Raw genomic sequence first — 24,976 nt, 5'->3', positions numbered from 1 at the left:
TGATTTCATTCATTTGGAGCCACATGATATCATTACTTTGCCCCCTAGCACTCCAATATTTTAGCATTAGTGGCCTTTTTAAAGTTTATTTAATTTGTGTCATAAACATACCTACTTTACTGTAAGTTCAAATGTATGTGCTTGTGTCATTTATAATTCATTTGACCTGCAAGTGATCTCCCTCTAATCTGCATTATAACTGGCTTAAAGGCTAACTCCACTTTTGTGGGAAAACAAAATAGCAAAAAAAATAAAAATAAAATAATAATAATAATAATTATAATAACATAGGTTATATTGTAATTGGATGTTAGAAAAAATACCTTTCCTTTTCAATGTGCAGCTCTGTAATCTTGTGTACAATGCAATGCAATAGCTACCTGGAGGTGTTTAGTACAGGGAATGTGTACAGAATGCCCCTCAGAAACATCATTCCCTGCTAGTATGATTGACTCACTGGTTTTCTGACATCTGCACTAAAATACAAATCAAATTTCAGGCATTCTCTACAACAAAACATTTTTGGTGAGATGCTCCCAAAGGGAAATCATGTCTAAAGGGATGCAGACCCTGCCAATGTCCTCATTAGAGCCATGCAGGTGCAGCAGCTGATTTATAATTATGAAACTACTCCCATACCAGCTAAAAATGTAGTTGCCCACTAATTGAAGTTTTCTTTGCTAACTTGAATTCATGTTTGTCCTTTCTGTCCCAGAAATATTGAACAATGTTGCTAACTGGAGAAAACCCTGGATGTTTTCTTGCACCCTCGCTTAAAAGTCACAGATGTTCTGCTTATTTCCAGTTCAGTAGACACAAATTGCATATATAACATTTAAAGCTTCAGTTGCTTAGATTTCTTTCCTAGGCTGATAAAAATACATTGAATTTTAAAGAGCAAACAGACCAAAAGATAGGTTGTCTTTGCTGCTCAGACTTAAAGCCCTTACTAATTTGGAATATATCAATCAAAAACATATTTTCTTCTTTTTTTAACATCCAAGTACCTTAACATCATTGTGCACTGAGCAGAAAAAAATACTTCTATTTTATATTGAAACATAAATAGCTTCTCTGGGGTGCTGCTCATGTGTATCAACTTCTGATTGCAGATAAATCAAATGTAAACTACAGAATTCCAGTTTAACCCCACTGCCTCCAAAAGATTTTATTGCATTATATTATGAGCTGAAATGTTTTTCCTGTCTTTCCCAGCTTTTGCGCTCTAACTTGATAAATAATAGCACAGTGACTTATAATGTCATGTGTCATTTATTTATACACATGTGATCATGTAATTATATTGTAAATTTCTGACAGGTATAAATATGTTGCTTCTTTATATGGGTGCATCAAAACCTGCTAGAACAGCGGCTTCACATAGTAGTAGCAGGTCTACTCTCTTCTCTGCCTACTGAGATGTATTAAGGGTAACTCCACTTCTGTGGGGAAAAAAATAGTAAAAAAGGAAAAAAAAAGCATATACAATTGCAACACAAGTCATATTGTAATTAAATGTTATTAAGAATTACCTTTTCTTTTCAATCTGCAGTGCTGTAATGTTCTGTAAAATGCAATGCAATATGGCTACCTGGAGGTGTTCTGTACACAGAGTGTGTACAGAACACCACCCAGATATGTCATTTCCTGCTTGTGTGATTGGTTCACTGATTTTCCCAGAGATCTGCACTAAGATACAAATCAGATTTCAGGCATCCCCTGCAACAACAATACATTTTTTGGTGTGATACTTCCAATAGAAAATCACACCTTAAAGGGATGCAGACCCTGCACGTTTCCTCATTAGAGCCCCGCAGGTGCAGAAGCTGGTTGATAATTATGAAAGCACTCCCATTAGACTCCCTGTGTACATGGGCACAGAGAAACACACAGGGATTTTTTAACAAATAACAAAAGATAGCAATCTGCAGCAAAGTGTGTTATAAATCCTTGCAATGTACATTGATCAGCCAGAGGGGAATGTTTTTTTTTTCAACAAAAGTAGAGTTACTCTTCAAGTATGTTTAACTGCACAGGAGGCATTGGAATCTTTAGGGGAAAGCCTGAGCTAACACATTTTGTAGCTAGATCAGTACATAATCCAATGCTTAAGAAAAATGCTACAGTGTACCCATACTACTAACAGTCATCATAAATTATGAAACTATAACCGTCAAAACTCCTGCTGACTTCCAATGTTCCTAAAAATACACATCAATTTCTTTTTGTTTATTGGTTGAGGAAATGTGATACTAGTAGCCAACCTGTCTTGAAAATCTGATGACAAATTGTGAATAGGTTTTTATTATGGGATTAGACCTATTGGCACATCTCTGCTTTTAAATGCATATTCTGCTTGAAAGGCTGTACGATTACTGGGCCTTGCATTGTGGAATACTTCAGGGGTAGTGGTGCTTAGAGGCTGATTAACTAAAGAAGTTTATAATCTTTACAGGATAAACTGTGTAAATATTAACTTCATATATTCAATTTCAATTTCTGTTTACTTCTTTCATATGTGCATGATTGGATAACTTAAAGTGGTTGTAAACCCTTACAATCCACTTTTTACTACAGATAAGCCTATAATAAGGCTTACCTGTAGCTACCCCGGATAACTCCTAAACCTGCACGGTTTAGGAGATATCACCTGTATCAGCATGTGCCAACGTCATCGGCACATGCGCACAGAAGCAATGGCTGGTTCATGCCGTTGCTTCAGCTAGTGTGCTGTTACCGGTGGCTCCTGCTTGCCAACATCGGAGTGACATCATCACTGCTCCAGCCAGTCACGGCACCGGAGCCCACAAAACCCGGAAGTAACAATGGGAGTGATGTCGCCAGCCGAAGCTGTGTACTGGGACCGCTGCAGGGGCTTCGATCTGAGGTGAGTATTTTGTAATGGGCTAGTATGCTATGCATCGTAGCTCATTATGCCTTTGTCTTGCAGTTTGTTTGTTTTTTTGTTTTTTTGTGGGTTTACAACCACTTTAAGAGAATATTCACACAATTTATTGTGTGAAGATTCTCACATCCTTTAGTAAAAGAGGAGCTGCACCTTTAAAAAAAATATTAAAAGCCAGCAGTTACAAATATTGCAGCTGCTGACTTTTAATAAATGGACACTTACCTGTCCCAGGGTCCAGCGATGTTGGCCATCCTCTGTCAGGGAATCGGGAAGTGAAACTTTGCGGCTTCGCATCCCGGTTCCCTACTGCGCATGCGCGAGTCACGCTGCGCGTCTCCACTGGTCTCCGTTGTGTCCTGGGAACTGTGTGTTTCCCAGAACACAATGGGGGGGGGCATCTGTGGCTAGCTGCGGCTAGCTTGTCCCGGAAGTGGGTGCAGATACCTGGATTATACAGGTATCTGCACCCCCCTCTCCCCTGAAAGGTGGCAATTGTGGCACCAGAGGGGGGGAGGGATCAGATGAGTGGAACTTCCACTTCAGGGTGGAGGTCTGCTTAAATCAGCTCCATTAATCTCCACTATAAGAAAGTAGTATTTTTCAGGGATGATGTTCTGTGCCAAATGAACATGCAAAAATGATTCTGTCTTCTGAAGCTCCTAGTTTACTTGCTTTTTTTTTTTTTTTTTCCTTGAGGTGTGCTGTAAATTAATATTGAAGTTCTAGTGGATTTCAGAAAAGTTAAATCATTTATCAGCCTAGTAAAGTGTTCTAGGATCCAGGTAGAGAGATTCCCTTTAGCCTTTTTGAGGTCTACTCACTAGCTTTTGCAGTATGTTGGTTGGTAGAGAGGTATTGCCCTGTTATCAGAGGCATATTGCCCCTAGTTGTTTAGATTTCAGCTTAAAGCCTAAGTTCCACTAGAATTTTTAAAAAAACAGCCCAAGAGACAATGTTTAATCTCAATGAAATGTGTCCCTTGTGCTGCTGTGTCCTCCCTTCATTGAAATCTTCCTCCTCCGATGCCCACCTCCCATTGCCATAATTATTCAGTCCAGCTAAGAGTGCCTGAACACGCCAACCCTTTCCACCTGCTCCTCCATTCATAGAAGTCATTACTGCAGCTTCTATGAAGAAGGAAACTTGATCAATGAGTGGAGGCGGCAGATCTCTCAATCATGCTCCATTAGGAAAGGGCGGGCATAGTTGGACAATCTTGATGAATGCCTGTCAAGGCCCCTAGGCCCCTTAGTTCTATTACCCCCCCCCCCCCCCGCACTTGAAGATAATGGCAGGGGAGGAGGAAGATTTTTCAGCTGTGCTGATTTTGTTTATTTATTTATTTATTTTTAGGTAAACTTAGGCTTTCATTCCATGCCACACCCCTGTACCACAGTTTTATGCTAAACAGTAGCATCGCCAGGCTTGTGCTGCATTCTGTATATTCCTTACAGCAAGTGTTGGGTACCATAGATATCACCACTGTTACAAGGATCTCAAAACTAGTTAGGAATTGTCATTGTTAGGACAGGAGGTGTGCTGTGAGAAATATCACTTTATTAGGGGTCTCTTTACATTTGTATTATTTGTTTTCTGAATAGTGCAATGTCAAATCAAAAAAATAAAATAGATAAATAAGTAAATAAATAGCCCTTAAACGTTTTTACTGTACGTTTAAGATTACCCAAACTATTCAAATCTCCAGCAGATCTAGTGTGATCTGTTTGAATATATATAGCAGTTTCTTTCATATCTGTTAATTATTCAGCCACTGTAAGAGAGGCACTAGTAATCCAGTGCCTTATAATAGCTCTTTGAGCTGGTAATAAATATATATGATTCCACTGCAGATTAGCTATCTGGCTATTTATAGTGGCCATTTCTTCAACTTGACCACAGCTGAACAGTAACATCAAAGGATCTTTATGAATGGTCATACCTGTAACCAAAAGTATATATTCCAAGACCTTCTCCCAAAACGTTGACATTTTTGGACAATGACACAGTTGATATGTGCTAATATAGGTCTATATAATTCACACACACACACACACACACACACACACACACACACACACACACACACACACACACACACACATATATAAGATATCTATAGAATTCACATTTAGGCTACATTTTTAAAAGGGTTAAAACTGCCCGCAAAACACCGCTGCAGCCCCATTGATTTCAATGTGCAAGAACGCTTTAGAAGCGCTGCAAAGATGCTGCTTGGAGGACTTTTTTACCGTCCTGCAAGCTCACCGATCCAGTGTGAAAGCACTCAGGCTTTCACACTGGAGAGACAGGAGAGGCTCTTTACAGGCAGTATGCAGGCACTATTTTTAGGGCTGTATTGCCTGTAAAGCTCCTCAGTGTGAAAGTAGCCTTAGGACATGCACTCAAGAAATAGGGATTTATTATGAACTGAAAAATGCGCTATACATAATATTAAATTGAGTTTCTTTCCAACTGTCATTTCTAATCATTTTCGAACCTTATTATATCCTTCCAATAATTTTCCACCAAACTTTCATAGGGAAAATCAGCACACCAGTTTTTTTAAGCTTATATTTTCCACTGATTTAGATAAATTGTAATTCAAGGCATGATATATGTTAGATATGGAAAAACTACCAACTTCCTATCAGCTTATCCAAAAAGGTGAATCTAAAAGCATGTTTCCTATCTCAGCAGCAAGAACCTAAATAACAAGATATTTAAAATTAGAATTTAAATAATGCTGCCTCAGAATATTGCATTCCATATAAATCTTTTCCTTTAGGTTTTTGAAGAAGCCAGGGGGTAGTAAGTGTACTATTTAAAAGTTTGTGTTTGTTAAATTGTGTTCAGTTAAAGAGACCTATTCACATATGACATCTAGACTTATTAGTATAAATGTTAAATTGCACATGTATATCAGCAATTTTACATATGCTTACACAAATGTTATTTTCATAGTCAGTACAAAGATCAGATTCAAATCATGTAAATACTTATGCATAATTATTGTACAAATATAACATATGGTCTGTTTCCAGCTGACAGTAATCAAATGTTAACTATTATCGTCAGTCTGCTAGTTAGACTAATAAAAGATTTTCGAAGGTTATCACAGGTTATAACACATACAGATGGAATAATTTGTAGTGTAACTAATGGCTATACGGAATCATTTCTTCAAGTATATGGGAGCTGTTTTAGACATACCAGTAGGGTATGCTACTGGGAAATGCTAGTAGATGTGTTCTCTGACAAACATTAGATAAATTAAGTTAAGTTTAAAGGCAGCCATACATGGATCAAAATTCAGCCAGTCCAAGAGGGACTGGCAAAATTTCAATCCATGTATAGGCAAGCTAGTTGTATATAAGGAACTAGAATTAGTTTTACAAAAAGATCATTGCCGGCTCTAATAAAAGACACTGGGTTCATAACTGCAGCTGCAGCATGGCCCAGGTATAACCACTCAAACTGCCACAACATACGGTGACCTGCTTATACTTGCAGTGCCGCTCTAAGCAAAAACGGAAGATATGCAATGTCCTGCTGGTGCCCACGAATGGGGTGCAGGCATGAAATATCAGCCATCCAGTAGTGTGTAGTATGCTTAGAAAAAATGCTGTTCTGTCAGTCTAGTCTAAGTTGTTAACATGTGTGAGATAGCCTCAGCATTACACCATTCCACAAGCCATGCTCTCTCCTCCTTAGAGGGCGTGACTTTTGGAGTGGTATAAGACCGATGCCATCTCACATATGTTAACAACATAGACTGGACTTGGAGTGTGGCAATTTTTCTAAACATGCCACAATGTATGGGTACGTTATTTGGTGTCAAGTGGGTAACAAAGAATGGCACTGCAATCATTATTTTTTTTTTCTTGTAAATGCTTGTAAAAACCTGATTTTGCATGCATTTATGAAATGCTTAGGTGTAAACGTATTTATTACATAACAATAAAAAATATGTTTGAAACAAAATGCAATAAATACATTTTTTTTAAAATTGTGTTTGAAAAACTGCTGCTGTGCATTCTATAGGGGCCCCGCTTAAAAATAAATATTTTTTATTTTACATTTTTTTTATTTTTACATGTAAGGGAGAAGTGTCCGAAATGTCAGATTAGGCCTGGACTTCAAGTGGTTAATGGCACCCCGAATGCAGCAAGCAGACACATGTTTTTCCATATATAAAAACGCTCAACAAACTCTTTAAGGCCCCTTTCACACTGGGACGGTTTTTAGGCGCTACCGCGCTAAAAATAGCGCCTGTGTAGCGCCTGAAAAAAATAGCCCCTTTCACTCTGGATCGGTGCGCTGGCAGGACGGTGAAAAAAGTCCTGCTAGCCACATCTTTGGAGTGGTGAAGGAGCGGTGTATTCACCGCTCCTAAACCGCTCCTACACATTGAAATCAATGGGGCAGCGCGGCTATACCGCCGGCAAAGCGGCGATTTGCGGCGCTTTGCGGGGGGTTTTAACCCTTTTTCGGCCGCTAGCGGGTGTTAAAACCACCCCGCTAGAGGGGGTTAAAACCGCCCCGCCAGCGGCCACATACCGCCGCTAAAACGACTGTAAAGCGCCGCTAAAAATAGCGGCGCTTTACTGCCGACGCCTGCACTGCCCCAGTGTGAAAGGGGCCTAACTGCGTGCTTAAAAAACATAAAAAAGCTATGTAAACTACTTTGACACATTTGTCGTGTGTAGGGCAGCCCATCCATAAATGTGACACCCTGCATTGCACATCATAATGTGAATGCGGCCTTAGAGGTGCAGCACACCCAAACTCAGCATGGCTTTTTCTCCTGAGCTGTGCCTAAACTGCACTGCAAGTATATGTAAAGCATTATTATCAAGTAACATAACCAAATGCCACATATGATAATACAGCGATGAATGAATCACTAAATAATTACAGACAAAACACAAAAAGTAGCAATAAATATATATTTTGGGCCTCTTTAACGCTGAAGCCTCTATGCAATTCAGGAGTTTCTGTGTTGGAACACTCTTATGGTATACAGATTGTGGGATTCGCATGTCAATACACAAGTTAACATAACCTTTCAGCATGTAAGATTAGGGATGACATTTGCCTTCACTGATTTTCTCCTTCATGCGGTTTTACACATTAAAGGAATTGAAAGGTTTCGCCACCCACCCAATGTTGATCAGCAGTTGTCACTTAGAATGGAAAATTGAAATCTACTTTTATTTTTCATATCAGTCATGATCTGCCAGGTATGGTATTTTTTTAGTGCATCCCGAAAATGTGCTTTGATGGAGCTCTGGTTAATATCATTGGCTAGTATAAGGCAAATCATTGGTGCATGGATAAAAAAATTGTGTGCATAGGCTGAACTTAGCACTATGATTGCTTTATAGAATGTATGTTCTGTAGTTTGAACATATTCCAACTAACCTATAATGTGCCTAGAAAAAAATTAGATTTTCTATATTTCTTTTGGGACTGACTGATGTAGATATTTTTATGTGCACAAATCGACTTCAATGACAGCTAGATAATATATGTGCTGATCATCCAAGGAGCACATGGGAAGGAATGGAGAGGGTGGGGGGCATATTCCCCTGGATGACACAGCATGTGAGGCCGAGTGCCCTATTAAAGAGTGTCAGAATTTATTGAGTTGGTTGGGTCCCCTCCTCCCTCCCATTCCTTCCCTTGTGCTGCTTGGACGATTATCACATATATTACCTAGCTTTCTTAAGTGTTGATTTGTATCAGTCTAGTCAACCCTATTGGGTCAGGCTATTTCTGTCTAAGATGGCCAATATATCTACTTCTTATGGTGATGAAACTGCCTAATATTGATTATGGGTTGTTTCTGAAATTCCTCCTATGATCTGCAAGTGTCATTCTTTCCCCTCTTGTGATTACTGCTGGACTCTCCTGCGTCCTGAGGAAGCTAAATAAGAGAAATTATTTGAGTTATGTTGACTCACGACTCTACCATACAATCATATATTTGATGAATCAACTCCAATGTTAATTTACTAATATGAATAGTGGTATTTATTTATAATTTATAATAATAATTTATTTATTTATAATTTCAGCTTGAGATATAAGCTGTTTTAACACGGTTGTAAATAAACAATATGTTTTTTTTTAGAACTGTGTTCTCTTTCATTGCTAGTAAAGTCCACCCATTGTTTGTTGTTTTTATTTTATTTTATTCTTTATGAATGTACACTTATGGATATGGAAATTGAGCGGTATATCAAGGTCACGTTTATTTTCTGTCCCTGTACAGGTTGTTTTTGTTGATACACCAAGAACTGAAGGCTGGAAGACCAGTGCAACAGTCTGCCCTGCTCTTTTAGATGCCATTTGTAGGCATACTGATGCAGAGTACAGTATGCAGACTGTCATTATTATTCTCTCTGCCCCCAGCCTCAATGTGCCTTGTAGGGCTATGACAACTGACGCATTTACATGTGATACCAATGTTGAGTCACATGGTGTTGGAACAAAGACATTTGACCTAGGGAAAAATTTAGCCCCAGGTGTTGCTTATTTTACTATATGTAAAAGTGAATAGATCAGTTGCTTTTCATTTGTCGAAAGGTGAATGGATTTTAGTTTCTTGGATAGGTTAACCAGCATGGATAGAAATCTCTACAACCAGTGCCACAGACTTTTGGAATATTAGGCAACCACCACTGCTCATATCACAACTTTGCTATCTAATAAATGCTGGTTGTGATTCTTAGCTTTAATATGCTGTACAGGAAAGGAAAAGTGATTATAAGCTAACTTGGTACTATAGGGTTATTGTGTTGTTATTGTTGTTTTATAAAGGTTTGTCTATGTTATGTTGATCCATTTATATAGGATATTTATATTTCTTCCTTTCATTAAAAAAAAATACATTTTTCTTGTCTGCTAGCTCAGTATTTTCTGCATATCTCCATTTTCTTTCTCTTTTTTAATTTTTTTTTCAAGATGCATCGGGCTGGAAACACTATTTCTGTGTTTTCCTGTTTGACATGTAGAGATTGATTTAATGCTGTGCTTGATGTTGCATCATGGAGAGAAGAGCAGCTTCTGAGCTATTTTATACATGAAAGATGAAATCTTATGCAAAGAAGCCCAAATGATCATTGCATGATCAAACATGAAAGATTGCCTCATGCTTTTCTTTCCCTTTGAAAGATCGATGCGCCAAGGTAAAGAAAAGTGTACATTTAGTTGTGCCAATTTTCTGTTGTCAGAGAAACAAATGTATCTTGATAATTTATTTCTATCTTTTGACTGAAAATTACCAAAATAACACTTCCTTGTTTGGAAAAATATACACAGGAGCTATGAAGCCATTCTACTTTCTAGTTCAGTAAATAATGACTTATTTTCAAATTTGTTTGCTTTCTTTACCCGATATGTTGTCTTTTCCCATTTCCTTTAATCATATCGAAGAATGGTATTGCAGTCAGTAACAGTTCTTTCACTCAGTAATCAACACGTTTCTCATGAGATAAGTACTGTGAGAGCAGAGATCTGTTATTAATGTTTAGGATAATTTCACTGACATTGTGCTGTGGTGACTAATGCAAAGGAAGGAATTCTCAAGATCTCATATTTGTTCATATAAACATAATCTGAGAGACCATAGAAATACATTCATTATTTCCTTGTTATTCATGAGTCATGGAAAGAGCACATTTTTGTGCCTATAAAAAAAATATTTTCCAAATGCGTGCATGTGGAAATGAAAGAAGAAGAATTATTTTATAAGGTAACACCATTTTTCATAATTATAAGCAGCTTAAATCTGGCAGGGAATGCTTTCTTGTGATTACCAATCATTATGACATACAGCTTCAATTTGCACCTCATGCAGTGAGTAGGTGTGATCCACTGGTTGGAGCTAGGAGACAGAATTTATATTCCGGTTTACTGGCCCTGATTAATATTTCAGAGCCCCTACTGCAGAATTTATTCAAGGTGGTTCAGACTGAGTAATAACATTTCATTATCGTTGTATATAAAAACCCAATACTTTTCCTATTATATCTTTGGAGGTAGTCAAATCATTGGGGATATTGCTGTATACAGTCTGGTAGGAGCAACAAGACCCTGCTGATTATAGACCATAATTCAGTGACAAGGTGTTTATCATTACATTGGTTATGTATATTGTAATATATTTCCTATAATCCTTTGGTGATTAAAGGGAAACATAAATGAAAACTACAACATGATTTTGTAATGCTGTATATATATATATATATATATATATATATATATATATATATATATATATATATATATATATACAATTATATATATAATATATGCCTTATTTATCGGCATATAACCCGCACATTCATTTTACGAGGGAAGTTTAAGGAAAAAAACTTACATTTTAAATAAGGAGCTTTGAAGCAAAATAAAGGTCAGTGCCCATCTGCAGCCTCACCATTGCCATCAATACAGCCTGATCAATGCCCATCTGCAGCCTCACAAGTGCCATCAATGCAGCCTCACCATTGCCATCAATACAGCAGCCTCACCATTGCCATCAATGCAGCAGCCTCACCATTGCCATCAATGCAGCAGCCTCACCATTGCCATCAATGCAAGGACAGGGAGGGGGACGAGCACCGACAGATTGCATACAATGAGAATCTCCTATGATAGACAGAACAGTGGTCCATTGGCTTCCCAGGAGATGGGACTCCCTATTACAGAGGCTCCAAGTAAACAGGAGATTCTCACTGTATGTAATCTGATGGCTCTCGTATCTCTCTCTCTGTCTCTCTCTCTCTCTCTCTCTCTATATATATATATATATATATATATATATATATATATATATATATATATATATATATATATATATATATATATATATATATATATTATGTATTACTCCTTACAATTACAAGAAGTTTTTTTTTTTGCATCTGGGACAGTATAGATATAGTTAAAATGACTGTCATTTTAAATTTTTTTAAGTATGTGTCCCATTAGGGGGCTTTCCTTTAATTCCTGTCATAGAGGCACAGCAGTAATTGAGAAGTAATCTTTCCAAAATAGGGGGATACCCCCTCTGACAGAGGTGCCCTTTGCCTTCTTTTGTGGTAACAACTGTAAGATTTTAGATTCTCTATCACTTTTTATTTCAGTGACTATGGACAAAATGGACAAATTGAAAGAATGAATCTCCCCAGAAGGGAAATACACAACAATAACGATTTGGAATGGGTTTCTCAACCTTCCCCACTTTATCCAAATCTAATAAAAAAAAAAGGTTTGTCTAGAAGATCACATTAAGGCTAGGTTCACACCATTGCGAATTGGATGCGAGATCCCTGCATCCAATTTGCAATAGCAGGAGATTTTGACTGGCTCTCTATGGAGCCGGTTCACATATCTCCGCTGCAGGTCTGGTGCATTTTGCAGAAAAACGGTGTGCATTTTTTGGTCCATTTCAAATCCGAATTTAGCCCTGAATTTGGGCTGAAATCGGACCTGAAATGGTGAAGTAGCACGCACTGGACCCCTGCTGTGAGCCGCAAAGGGGCTCATATGTGAACCGAGCCTTAAACTATAAACCATTCATGTGGGGTAATTGTTATCTATATTGTAAACTACAGTGTGCAAGCACAGGGTGGATTTCCCAATATGGATAACTGGTTCTAAACCTTGCACCTGTGTTATCAATAGATTAAAATACTATTTGTTTCTATAAGCTGTAGCCTTCTGATTATGGCTTGTGGTATTTTACTAGTTTCTTATTTTGGTTCCAACCAGTGAAATACAGTGGCTGGGAGAGATAGGGCAGAGGCAAGAAGAGTTTGTCAATCAGGAGGGTTTTTTTTTGTTTTTGTTTTTTATCACAGTAACAATATGTCTTGAATAATAAGGTAGTAATGTTGATTTACTAAAGGAATAGAAATTGTTAGCAAAGTGAATGTTTACTAAGCTTAGTTGAAACGTGTTCACTTTGAATGTTAAATCATTCACAAGGGAAATTAAATTAAAAAAGAATGTTTTTATTTTTTTTATTTTTTTTGCATATGATTATATGATTGTAGTCAATGCAAATTCATCTTAGCTTCATCTAAGCCCAGTGAGATTCAACATTCAACACGTCAACTGTTTCTACTCCTTCAGTAAATCATCCCAAGCGTCATGAGTTTCCTTTTAAACATTTAGTACATTAAAAAAGCACTCAAAGCAAACATTGCTTGAATTTATAGAATATAGAGAACTGGTGCCTAAATAGGTTAATGTCAATATTGTTGTGACAGATTTCTTACATAGTGAGAGGAACTGCAAAAACAATGTTGCCTAGAGATACAGAATCATGAATGCAAAATACATTTTTGTTCTGTCACACATGAGCAAGCTATTTAAATTCTGATTATGTTTGTAACCTATCTGGCTACCATGGCAACCAAAATATACCCTGTTAGATCCCCAGCAGCATGTTTAGAGGTGCATGCTTGTACCGTTGTTACCAACAGGAATGTACACACAATAGGAAGCTGTAACTGCTGCATATAACATAAATACGCTTGATTTAGTTAAAAGCTAATGTATTCTAGATTCTGAATTATTTTGACAGATATTGTTGGCAGAAAAAGCCTAAAAACCTTATTACGGTACGCTAAAAGATCTGATTAGGCTCTAATTACAATCTGTTTTAGCAGTTTTTGTGATGCTAAATTATATTGTTGTAAGAAAAAGTTTATGAACCCTAAACATTTTTTTTCTGAACTGCTTCATAAATAGTTTAATGTGATCTGATTTTCATCTTTTCATCAGCACATTAATGAGTAATAGCAGCCAAGCAACACCCACAAAATTTGTCACTGACATGCATTTAAGGTAGAACCTTAGCTAGAAAATAATGTCCTGATAGATCACGTCAGGCTTTGCAAATATAGCTATGCAATACAGTCAACATACTATTTATAATCCAGTAATATACTGTCTCACCCTGCTCTGCACATGCTCAGGTAATCTATATTTTTAGGCACTGTGCCAAATTTGTAGAAGCTGATCTGCTGACAGCCTAAAAAATTACTGCTGTTCAGGGGCTCCAAGCTTCAGCAAAATGGCAGCCTCTGGCAAGAAGAGGCTGGGACAGTGCTGGAGGCAATTTATAGCCCACTCTAATTTTAGTAGCATAATTAATAATGTGGAATGTATGTTCCTTGCTAAAGAACATTATTTTTATAAAGTTGTTTTGGGTAAAGTTCCACTTTAATAAACAAATAATGTCAACTTCTATAGTAATAATACCTTGAAAATAGGGTAAGTGGAGTAATGTATTCTTGTAATTGAGGTTAAGAATGTAAAAGGTTTGCATTGCCCTGTGAGAAAAAATGGGCTACATCTGCATGTACAGTGACTTGGTCGTTGTAAGCTACATCGTTAGGATAACATCCTTAGGGTAACTACTACAGCAGATGTCCTCTAAATACACTGCAATGTTGGGTGGGTAGTCTGACAACCTACTCCTGCAGAGTGCAAGAGACAGCCAGAACAGATGCAGGAGAAACTGCTGCCACCACTGTGCCAACTCAACAAAGTGTTCTATGTGCAAACATTCCACCTCTGTGTCAGCCCATCTCTGCTTTGTAAATGAAACTTAAAGTAGTTGTTAACTCAATTACACCACTTGTACATACAGGCAAGCCTGCAAGGAGGCTTACTTGTAGGTACTGTGAATATCTCCTAAACTTGCACAGTTTGGAGATATTCAGAGTACATGCAGCCGATGACATCATCACCGCATGCGCTGTGAAGGTCTGGCTTGCAGTGCAAGACCTTCAAAGCCCATGCCGAAAACACGTCATTGCGTCCCCCCGGCCACTCATGTAGCCGGTGCCTGCAAACCTGGAGAGAAGATGTCAGCTGCCTCAGCACTGATATTGTAGCGCTGGGGGTCTCTGTTGTGACTTTTTGTGGTGCTCCAGGAAAAGCTGGTTGTACCGAGCTTGTTTGGGCCATTAATTTTAAAAGCACTATACTGAAGCAGCAATTCATATGTTTTTTCCTCACAGATGATCTTGTCTTTTTGACTTGTTTAAGAAGATTGTAGATTGTTTAGGGCTCATTTACACTTGCTTCTGCTTCAACACATATTAACGGCTAGTTTATACTTGCTTCAAAACAAGGCTTCGGACAGGCTTTGTTAAATCTCTTTGAATGCTAGTCAAAGCTCCTGTCACTAAATAAAATGGTTAGCTTACAGTCCTGTTTACACCTTGCTTTTTTTTTTATTATTATTATTATTATTATTATTATTATTATTATTATTATATTATTATTATACACGATTTATTTAACGCCGACAGTTTGCGCAGCACTTTACAATGTATAAGGGGGGACAACACATTTACAGTACAATACAAAAGGTACAGGAAGGCCCTGCTCGTAGAGCTTACATTCTAAAGGGAGGGGGTGGTGGTACAAAAGATAATAGCTGCAGAGAATGATTTGATGGGGGTGGCTCGGGGACAGTTAGGTGGGTGTGGGATAGGCTTCCCTGAATAATAATAATAGCCCTGCTTGTAGAGCTTACATTCTAAAGGGAGGGTGTGGTGGTATAAAATGTAATAGCTTTTGCTTTGCATGTAGCTTTAGTGATGCGTCAAAGCATCTTCAAAGCCTCCATAGAAGTCTATGGCAAAGGTCCTTTGAAGCCCCACCAAAGCCTCATCGAAGCCCCATCGAAGCACCACCAAAGCCTCATCAAAGCCCCACGGAAGCCTCATCAAAGCACCAAGCAAAAGCAAGGTGTACACAGGACTGTAAGCTAACCATTTTATTTAGTGACCGGGGCTTTGACTGGCATTCAGAGAGCTTTAAAAAAGAGTGTCCAAAGCCATGTTTTGAAGCAAATGTAAACTAGCCCTTAGGCCCACCTAGAAACCATTGGGTTTTACTACTGTAATGCTGGGAGGTTCCAATGGTTTTCAAGTTCTAATACTAATTCATTCCCTTGACTGCATAGCCTTTAAGTTAGAATCCTCTTTTAATTTGCTTTCATCTGAGTTCACTATCACTTACCAGTTGGGAATGGCAGTTGAAATGGCTTAGTAACAAAGTCAAACTAGTTTCAGACGGACACACAGTGTTCTAGTATGTGGGGCTGGGGAATGAGCAGCGTTTGCTGATTTTTTTTGGGCAGTTGGAATAAGCATGCCACTACTAAATTCAGCAGCTTCTACCTACATACTGCACAGTGATTCACCATAAAATTATAAGATGAGCTTAACAGACAGACAACTAGAGACTTCTACACAAAATGCGAAACCTGCTTTTATCCTATTACTTTGCAACATATATTAACCACTTCCCGACCGGCGCACGACTATGTACGTCGGCAGAATGGCACAGACAGACATAAGAGCGTACAGGTACAGGAGATGCAGAAGTAAACAGCATCTCCCCATTCTGCTTAGCAACAAGTGACACTTCTCTGCTCCCTGTGATTGGAGCAGAGATCAGTGTTCACTAACACACAGCCACACCCCCCCACAGTTAGTAACACGACCCTAGGACACACGTAACCCCTACACTGCCACCCCTGGTTAAACCCTTCACTGCCAGTGTCATTTACACAGGAATCAGTGCATTTGTATAGCACTGAGTGCTGTAAAAATGACAGTGGTCCCAAAAATGTGTCAAAAATGTTCGATGTGTCCGCCATAATGTCGCAGTCACAATAAAAATCTCTGATCGCCACCATTACTAGCAAAAAAAAAATATTAATAAAAATGCCATAAAACTATCCCCTATTTTGTTAATGCTATAAATTTTGCGCAAACCAATCAATAATCGCTTATTGCGATTTATTTTACCAAAAATATGTCGAAGAATACGTATCGGCCTAAACTGAGGAAAAAAATGTTTTTATATATATTTTTGGGGGATATTTATAGCAAAAATTGTCTCTCTTCTTTAAGTTTTTTTCAAAAGAAAGCTCAATTTGTGGGGAAAAAAGGATGTAAATTTTGTTTGGGAGCCACGTCGCACGACCGCGCAATTGTCAGTTAAAGGGCCGCAGTGCCGAATCGCAAAAAGTGGTCTGGTCTTAAGCCAGCAATATGGTCCGGTCTGAAAATGGTTAATAGGTTATTCAGAATTAAAGTGGTTTGCCTTAAATTATAATGTATTAAACATATACATTGTAAGAAAGAGGTGCTCTTTAAATGAGTTGCACATGATATTTTTATATAAAATAGGAAGAAAATGTATTACTACACGTTAATATGGGGATAAAAAAGTATCAATATCTATACTAAAAATATAAGGACAAGGGGAAAAGAAATGCTGGCCATGACTCAGGCCTTGATATATTTAAAAAGCTGGTGCACCACAAATGTATTGCTCATTTTCTCAAAGTGTATATTGTATATTTGAACTATTTTAGAGCAGACATCCTTTGATTACAAAATGCTGTAGAATGAATCTAAGATACAGCTTTAACAAAGCATGAAAGCACTATACATTTAAACACACATTAGATTTGTTTTGCAGCTTTATACTTCGCTATGCTTTTTTCTTTATGGAGCACTCACAAAGGCTGAATGAATATGGGACTTCAACCTGTGTTGTCTCCCGAAGTGATTCACTGTTCATCTCATCGTGGTTCATATGAACTGACTACAATCTACCAGCCTTTGAAATTAGGTCTTTTTGACCCGTTTACTAAATAGGCCGTTGACCCTACCAGGGAGGACAATATAAGAAAAAAAGTAAAAGTACCCCAAATGCAATTTGACTATTTTTTTTTTTTAATGGTCAGTTAAGCTTTCTTTTTACTTTTCTACACTGCATGCTTTAAATGGCTTTGTAAAATACTTGAAATACTGTTTATTTGCAGATAGTCAAATCATAAGGCATATCACAATTCATCCAATGAAGGCAGCCATCAAAAAGGTTAACATCCCTGGTGGTATGATTATGTCAGATTTTTGCGTCTCAAAGCGGTACAATTATTTTGCATAGAAATTTGGCGTTTTATATTGTAGACCTGTAATTTTTAGCAATAAAAAACTTAAATCTGTCCAAACAATAGTCTAGTAGACATCCCGGGTATGATGACATTTGAAACACAAAATCATAAATTATAATATAATAAATATATATAAATAATTATAAAAAAATAATACTATAATAATAATAAAATGTATTTCCCCACGATTCTCTAATCGCTCAAATTCTGCAAGTGTTCTAATTTACTATCACTGTTTTCTAGCTGTCTAAAACTGCTTTTGACGTAAAAGGGACACTTTTTGGTTGCTATGGACAATCTCCAGTTTCCAGGCAGAAAGAACAGTATATATATATCATATACAACTGCATGCAGGCAATTGGACAAAGCACTGGAGTCAAAAGGGATGTGAAATAATTTCATACAGTAATATAATCTGTAAGACTACACAGTACTGTATGTATTATGATTTTTAAATTTTTTGAATTTGCCGCTGGGCTCCGCCCCATGCGTTGCAACGCTCGCAGGCAATGGAACCCGGAACAGAGAGTCATCGGGCAGAGGACAGAGCTCACAAACGCGCGGGGGGGGGACATCGAAGGCAAGTATACTGCACCAAGATCCTGCAATGCAATCCAGAGTGTGGCTTGGAGTTACCGCTAATGGTGCTGAATTTTTGCCTCAAACCACACTTGGAAAACCACCAGGGAAGTTAATGTACAACGTGAGGTCAGAACCAATAAACATGATCTTGTGTTGAAATTTGTAGCCTATTGATTATATCAAAGTGTATTTAGTAGAAAATGTTTTAATGCTCACTGATGTTTTACCTAAACATTATATATCTATGTTCTAGGCCATGGGTGCTCAACCAGCGGCCCTTCAGTTGTTACAGAACTACAAGTCCCACCATGCCTCTGTCTTTCATAGTCATGCTTGTAACTGTCAGCCTTGCAGTGCCTCATGGGACTTGTAGTTTTGCAACAGCTGGAGGGCCACAGGTTGAGCACCCATGTTTTAGGCAAATGGAAACTCAAGGTTAAAATCTGTAATTTGTCTGTAGCTGTAGAATTTACCATCTTTTTCTTCTGTTTCATTTATGGTAATGTATAGTTTACATTAATGTATGTGTGAGTTTTATTGGATGACTTTTCAAAATCAATTAGTCATTTTAGTTTATTGGCCCCTGTAAGACAAACTGAAATGTTCAAAAAGTTAATTACTGCACAGTTTATAGAACAGTGGGGATAGCATTAAAATTTTATAAATGAAACTTCTGTATGATATATCTTGCCAACTGCTGCCTAGTGCTATCACTTCAAAATATATTGTTTTTATAAAAGTTATTCAGCAGTTTCAACTTTTCGGTACAACGGCAGGTCCATATTGTAGAATGAAATTAAACTGACATTGCTTGTTTGCATTCTGCGGGAAGATGATATAATACTCTGAGCAGATAAGCTACTCCTTCCCTTTTATCATACAGTTCCTTTGTGGAAAATGGAAAGCACAAACATATAATGAATGAAGAGCCATAGATTACTTTGAAGGTTATCTTTTCTTTAAAATACAAATAAAATTGCTATGCTTTTGGTTACAAACAACAAATAATAAACTACCAACTGTGTCATTGTACTGTTAAGTTTGGAGGTTTGGGAGATACTATTACAATAATGTTTTAACAAAAACAGCATACAATTTATATTGACCAATTACAAATGACATATAGGCAAATAAAGTAAAATGGGAGGAGAATATTTGAAATTACTGAAATGCATATAATGTTGCCATTTTGTAGCTGTTCAGTATGCTTTGTTATGTCACAATATCATCCTTTTATTAACGTGTCAGTGGATGTTATGCCGCGTACACACGGGCGGACTGTATGGCGTACTTAGTTCGTCATACAATCCGACGGACAGTCCGTCGTACTTTCGATTGAACGGACTTGACCACACACGGATGCACAAACAGTCCGTCGAAAGCTTGCGCGATGACGTGTACAGCACGTACGACGGGACTAGAAATAGGAAGTCCAATACACAGCAAAGCACCCTTCCGCCGTGTAAATCCTTTCTGGGCATGCGCCATTCTTAGTCCGTCGAACTAGCATACTGACGAGCGGATTGTCCGCTGAAACCAAAGTACGACGGACAGAATTTCGAAAAATCCGAAATTCTTAGTACGCCGGACTGCACGCTGAAAAAGTCAGCTGAAGCCCACACACGAGAGGACTGTCCGCTGAAATGTGTTTCGACGGACTAAGTACGCCATACAGTCCGCCCGTGTGTACGCGGCATTAGGTTCACAATTTCTACTCACTAGTTTAGCAAATTTTAATTTCACCATCTTCTACTGTTTTCCTCTGCAGTATTGCAATTCATAATGCTGACTTTTTTTGGTAAATGAGTAGGGGTACTATGCACCCCATATTAACATGGGGAGGGCAGATCTGGGAGGGCTTTTAGATTCTGATAAACTACCTCCCACAACCAATGGGCCTGGGTTGTGGGGAAAAGGCCCTGGTTCTGGGGACAAGGTGCATTGCTGGGGGGGCAACTTGTGGTCTGGAATGATTCAGGAGAAAGAGCTGCTTACTTGGCCTCCACCCTTTCCTGGCCTGGGCTGCATGCTCACATAAGAGTCTGGCTTGGATTTCGGGGAGACCTCACGCCATTTTTTTGTTCTTTGACATGAGGTTCCCCTTAAAATCCATACCAGACTGAAGGGCATGCATTTTTTCTGTTTTTCTTTTGTTTATATTTTGGTGTCAACAAGGAACAACCAATAAACACACCCCTGGCCTTGCCAGACCAATAGATGGATCTTTATATTGATGTTAACACTCCAGATTCTATCACTGAATATGCTGGGGTGTGTAAAAAAATAAATAAATATTGCATCTCTATTGTAAAATTACTATTTCCACGAACTTCTTCTGGCTGTCTATTTAGTTCTGCTCTATCAGAGCATTTGAAAGGATATCTGTTGGAAATCACAAGGCTGACATTTAGACCTAACAAACTGTGTATAGGTTGTCTTAGGTTCGCCTTTCTTCTAAATTATTATTAGTCAATACATTTTTAATTTAGGGTGGACATCACTAAATGGCGAACCACAGTCTGAGCCACTATCCCTCCCCGAGTGCCACGGTCCTGCCATTTAGGAGCCAGTTCTTCCCCTTAGCCATGACGACTGTTGACATCCCCTCAGGCTGTTATTGGAAGACAAGATAGTTGTAGATGAGGATGGGGACTGACAAGTTAACTTTTCAAGTTAAGTGAGTGATTGGTTGCCAGGATACAGAGTGGTCCTAGCAACCAATCACAAGCTAATTAACTAAAAAAGTTGTGCAGCTCCGGTGCTTCATTCAGAACTGTCCTGCCTCCTTACGTCAGATCTAGACATGCTGTGTCTCCTGCCCTCAGCATCGAGTAAGGTAGGACAGGGGAGAGGGCTATACCACTGCTGAGAAGGATAGGGAGAAAGGTGAAGGTGATATAAAGGGGTGGCTGAGGACAGGAGTCTGAAGGAGTAGGGGTGTGATATGAAAGGGGGCTGAGGACAGAAAGAAATATGATGTGGGGGGTTGATACTGTATGAAAGGGGGCTAAGGACTGAAATGGAAAGGAATGGAATGGTTATGAAGGGGAGCCAGGACAGGAATGTAAAGTTGGGGGGGGCTTAGGACAGGAATGTAAAGGGGGAAGGTAATATGGAGGGGGATACTGATGCAAGGCTCAAAATTTCAAGTCCCGAGCTACTAGCCAGGCCTTAAGGGTTACTCGTCACCAGAAGAGTAGATTTAGTGCTGCTCTGTGCAAAACCATTACACAGAGCAGGTAAGTATGACAAGTTTGTTGTTTAAAAATAAAAATCCAACAATTACAATCACTTTAATGACTCTGTACAGGGAAGATCAGCATCTGAACCCATAGAAGTTGGAGGCTGATAGAGTGGAGGTAATATAAGGCATTAAAATTACATTTAAAGTAAACTTTTACCAGTATTGTGCATTATACATAAAATTATTATATCTATGAAAAAAGTTTCAGCTTTAGTACTAATTTAATACAAAAGATGTATATCCCCCCTCCACCTTTTATATAGCTCCATGTGTGACTCCCAGTTAAAATACCCTGTACATCCGACTTCTGGGTATATTTATTATTATACAGTATATATATATATATATATATATATATATATATATATATATATAAAATATATAATTCTTATAGTACAAATTAACCCCTTATAGTAGTGAGTATATGCTTTTTTTTGTACTATTAAGGGCTATTTTTTGTTTTTTTAACCCCATCATGAAAGGGGGGAAAATAAACATGCTGCTACTACTAAATGTCTTTTTGCTTTTTGCTGGCCATACACATATTGATTGTCAGACAAGAATATTCCTATGAATATTATTTGTACATTTCGAAAATTTCACTTGCTTTTAACATTTAATTTTAAAATGAATACAATTTCTGAACGAAAACCACATACACTGTCTGAAAATTCTTTCAACCGAAAAGTTTTCTATTTAGCTCCTTCAAATTTTCATGTCAATGTGGTTGAAAACGAATGTCGATTTGACCTCACTAATGATTATAAAATCGAGCAAACGTTTTTAAAATGAAGATTTTCCAAGGAAAAATATTTTGTGTATGGCCAACATAACTGATAGTAGGCACAGGTTATATCAAGCTACCTGCCTATGACAAGGGAGTCTGTCATGCATAATATTATATTACAATCCTGTCAGAAAATCTGTAAACAGCGTTTTATGCCTTTTTAAATAAACATTTTGATCTTGGAGTCTGATGACTTGTACCAGATTCAACCTCTAATAGAATATATATCTCTTCTGTCTGTTATTCTCAGAGTAGGTTATATATTTTGTTCCCCATCCATTTAGCTGGTTATTTATATTTACCACTGTATAGAGATATTTAAGAAAAAAAATTGTCTTACATTTTAACTAAATTATGCAGCAAACTTTTTTTTTTATTTGATTAATCGGACAACTAACCGATTATGAAAATAATCTTTACTTGCAGCCCTAAATGGGTGGAATTACAATATTTGAAAATACTTATGTACATCAGCTTGTAATAACTAGGTATTTATCTATGAAGGGTAGGGAAACTTTCAGACAGTTTCCTTACCCTTTTCCCCCACCCACCAGGGCTCTTCTAGACTCCCTAAGCTGTATACTTTCCCTGATCTTAGTGATCTTACTGCAAAGGTCTGCCGCATTGTTTACATACGTCACACTGTCTTCTTCAACAGTAGTTTGCATGTTCACAGTATAGACACAGACATCTATGGGGATGGTAGACAGTTTTGTGCCAAGTCATCTCTTTGTCCTTTAAAAGTCTATGGTGCCAAGCTTTGAACAAACATGAGATGAAGCTCAGTGTTGAGATCTCAGTAAGAGTAGACCTTTCTGTGGAAATACTTTAGATCAGGAAGGGGTGGGGGAAACCTTGTGTAAAAGTCTCCTTAAGCCTGGTACACACTTTGAATGTTTTTTCATTCATAGCAGATGCGGAGCAATGGGCTGACATCATCGCAATGCCCGGAATTGCGGGCGCTGTCTGTATTTGGCCCAAGAGGATTGATTTAATCACTTTCTATGATATATTGAAATGTGAGGAATATTTTAATTGTTCAAATTAAGGCACCCATGGGTTTTACACTATTGAAGCACCTTCTTTTTTTTATATGGTTGACTTTTATGAGTAGATATTTAGACATTTAAGACATTTAAGCAACAGCTGGCTTGGATCACCAAACAATGACAAAGTTGTAGTAATTGCAACAGCGATTTCCAGGGCTGGGTGCCCTAACATATGTTCATTTAACCACTCTTTAAGTAGGGGGTCACATGAAAGTTGGTAAGCGTGTATTTTTATCATTTTGGTGGTGGCTTTACTATTTGGATGCTTTTTGATTGGTGATGGAAGGGGATCATTAGAATATATAGACTTGGTACACCGAAAAGGATATTCATTTCTCACTTGGACTCTTTATGTAGACTGTTGATACTTTTTCACGGTTCACACTTGGATTTGTGCACTAATATTAACGTGACTCTTTTTTGATAATATGAGTGTTTTTTTGTTTCAACCCAGCGCGTTGAACGTGTTGAACGGTGAACATGTTGTTCTGGACAGAAAGTTAGTATAGCGATCTCCCCTGCTGAGCTGTTGTCTCCCCTACCATTGGCGGAGAGCACTGATTGGGAGTTGGTCATCTGCTGGTTTTGCAGCATGCTCGTCTGACAGAATCCGGCATCTGTCAGACAGGGTGGCATACACACAAGCTAAATGTCATCCATTTTTTTTTTTAATCGGCCGATGTCTCCTTTGGCTAGTGTGTATGGGGCTTTACTTTTTAAATTGTTTGTATAAGGCATGAATGGAGATAAATGTTTTTTTTTATTATTATTATTTTTTAGCCTAAAGACTGTGTGACTTTCTATAATTTTTCAAATGACATTACATGATTTCAGTAATGTTTCAGGTATTAGCTAATACATTTTACTTTAGAATAGTTCTACTTTAAACTCCATTCATATTTATAATTATAAAAAAAAAAAATTGAATGTCTGTTATCATCTGCCTGTTTTTGATTCTCTATAAAAAAAGTGTGCATACTCATACTCTATCTCATTGTAAGGAGGCTACATAAAAAGTGGCAAGAAATGTTATGAACAAGACTGATGGATATTTTACTGCCTGTACTATCATAGAGTTGAATTCTTTGATGCAAGAAGCAAGGTCAAGAGTTAAGTGGCTTAGTCTATTGTAAGATTATTTGATTCATAATCTTCATACCTTCCTTTTGCATATGTGCCATGAAGAAAATGTTCATTTTGATAATGATACATCATTTCTATACAGCAGTGCTCTTTGTTACAGGATACATTAGGACGTTACCATGCTATTTTTACCTCTGTATTTATAATTTGATAAGTAACTTGTTTTCTTCTTTGGATTTAGTATTTTAGAAATAAAATGGTTCTTATTGGTTTAATACCATATTAATAGCATCAGTCATCCAATTTTGAAGTCGTTAACAAGATT

General features: G+C 37.7%; 1 protein-coding gene across 6 annotated transcripts in view; it reads left to right on the top strand.

Annotated features, from left to right (window-relative positions):
• The window catches only part of PCDH17 (protocadherin 17), a 264,249-nt gene that overhangs the window by 189,142 nt on the left and 50,131 nt on the right, over positions 1 to 24,976 (top strand). The window lies entirely within an intron of this gene.

This window comes from Lithobates pipiens, unplaced genomic scaffold, assembly GCF_037356315.1.
Source record: "Lithobates pipiens isolate NorthernLeopardFrog02 unplaced genomic scaffold, aLitPip1_a1.2 Scaffold_16, whole genome shotgun sequence".
Classification (NCBI taxonomy): domain Eukaryota; kingdom Metazoa; phylum Chordata; class Amphibia; order Anura; family Ranidae; genus Lithobates; species Lithobates pipiens.
This window is presented reverse-complemented; position numbering and strand designations above follow the sequence as displayed.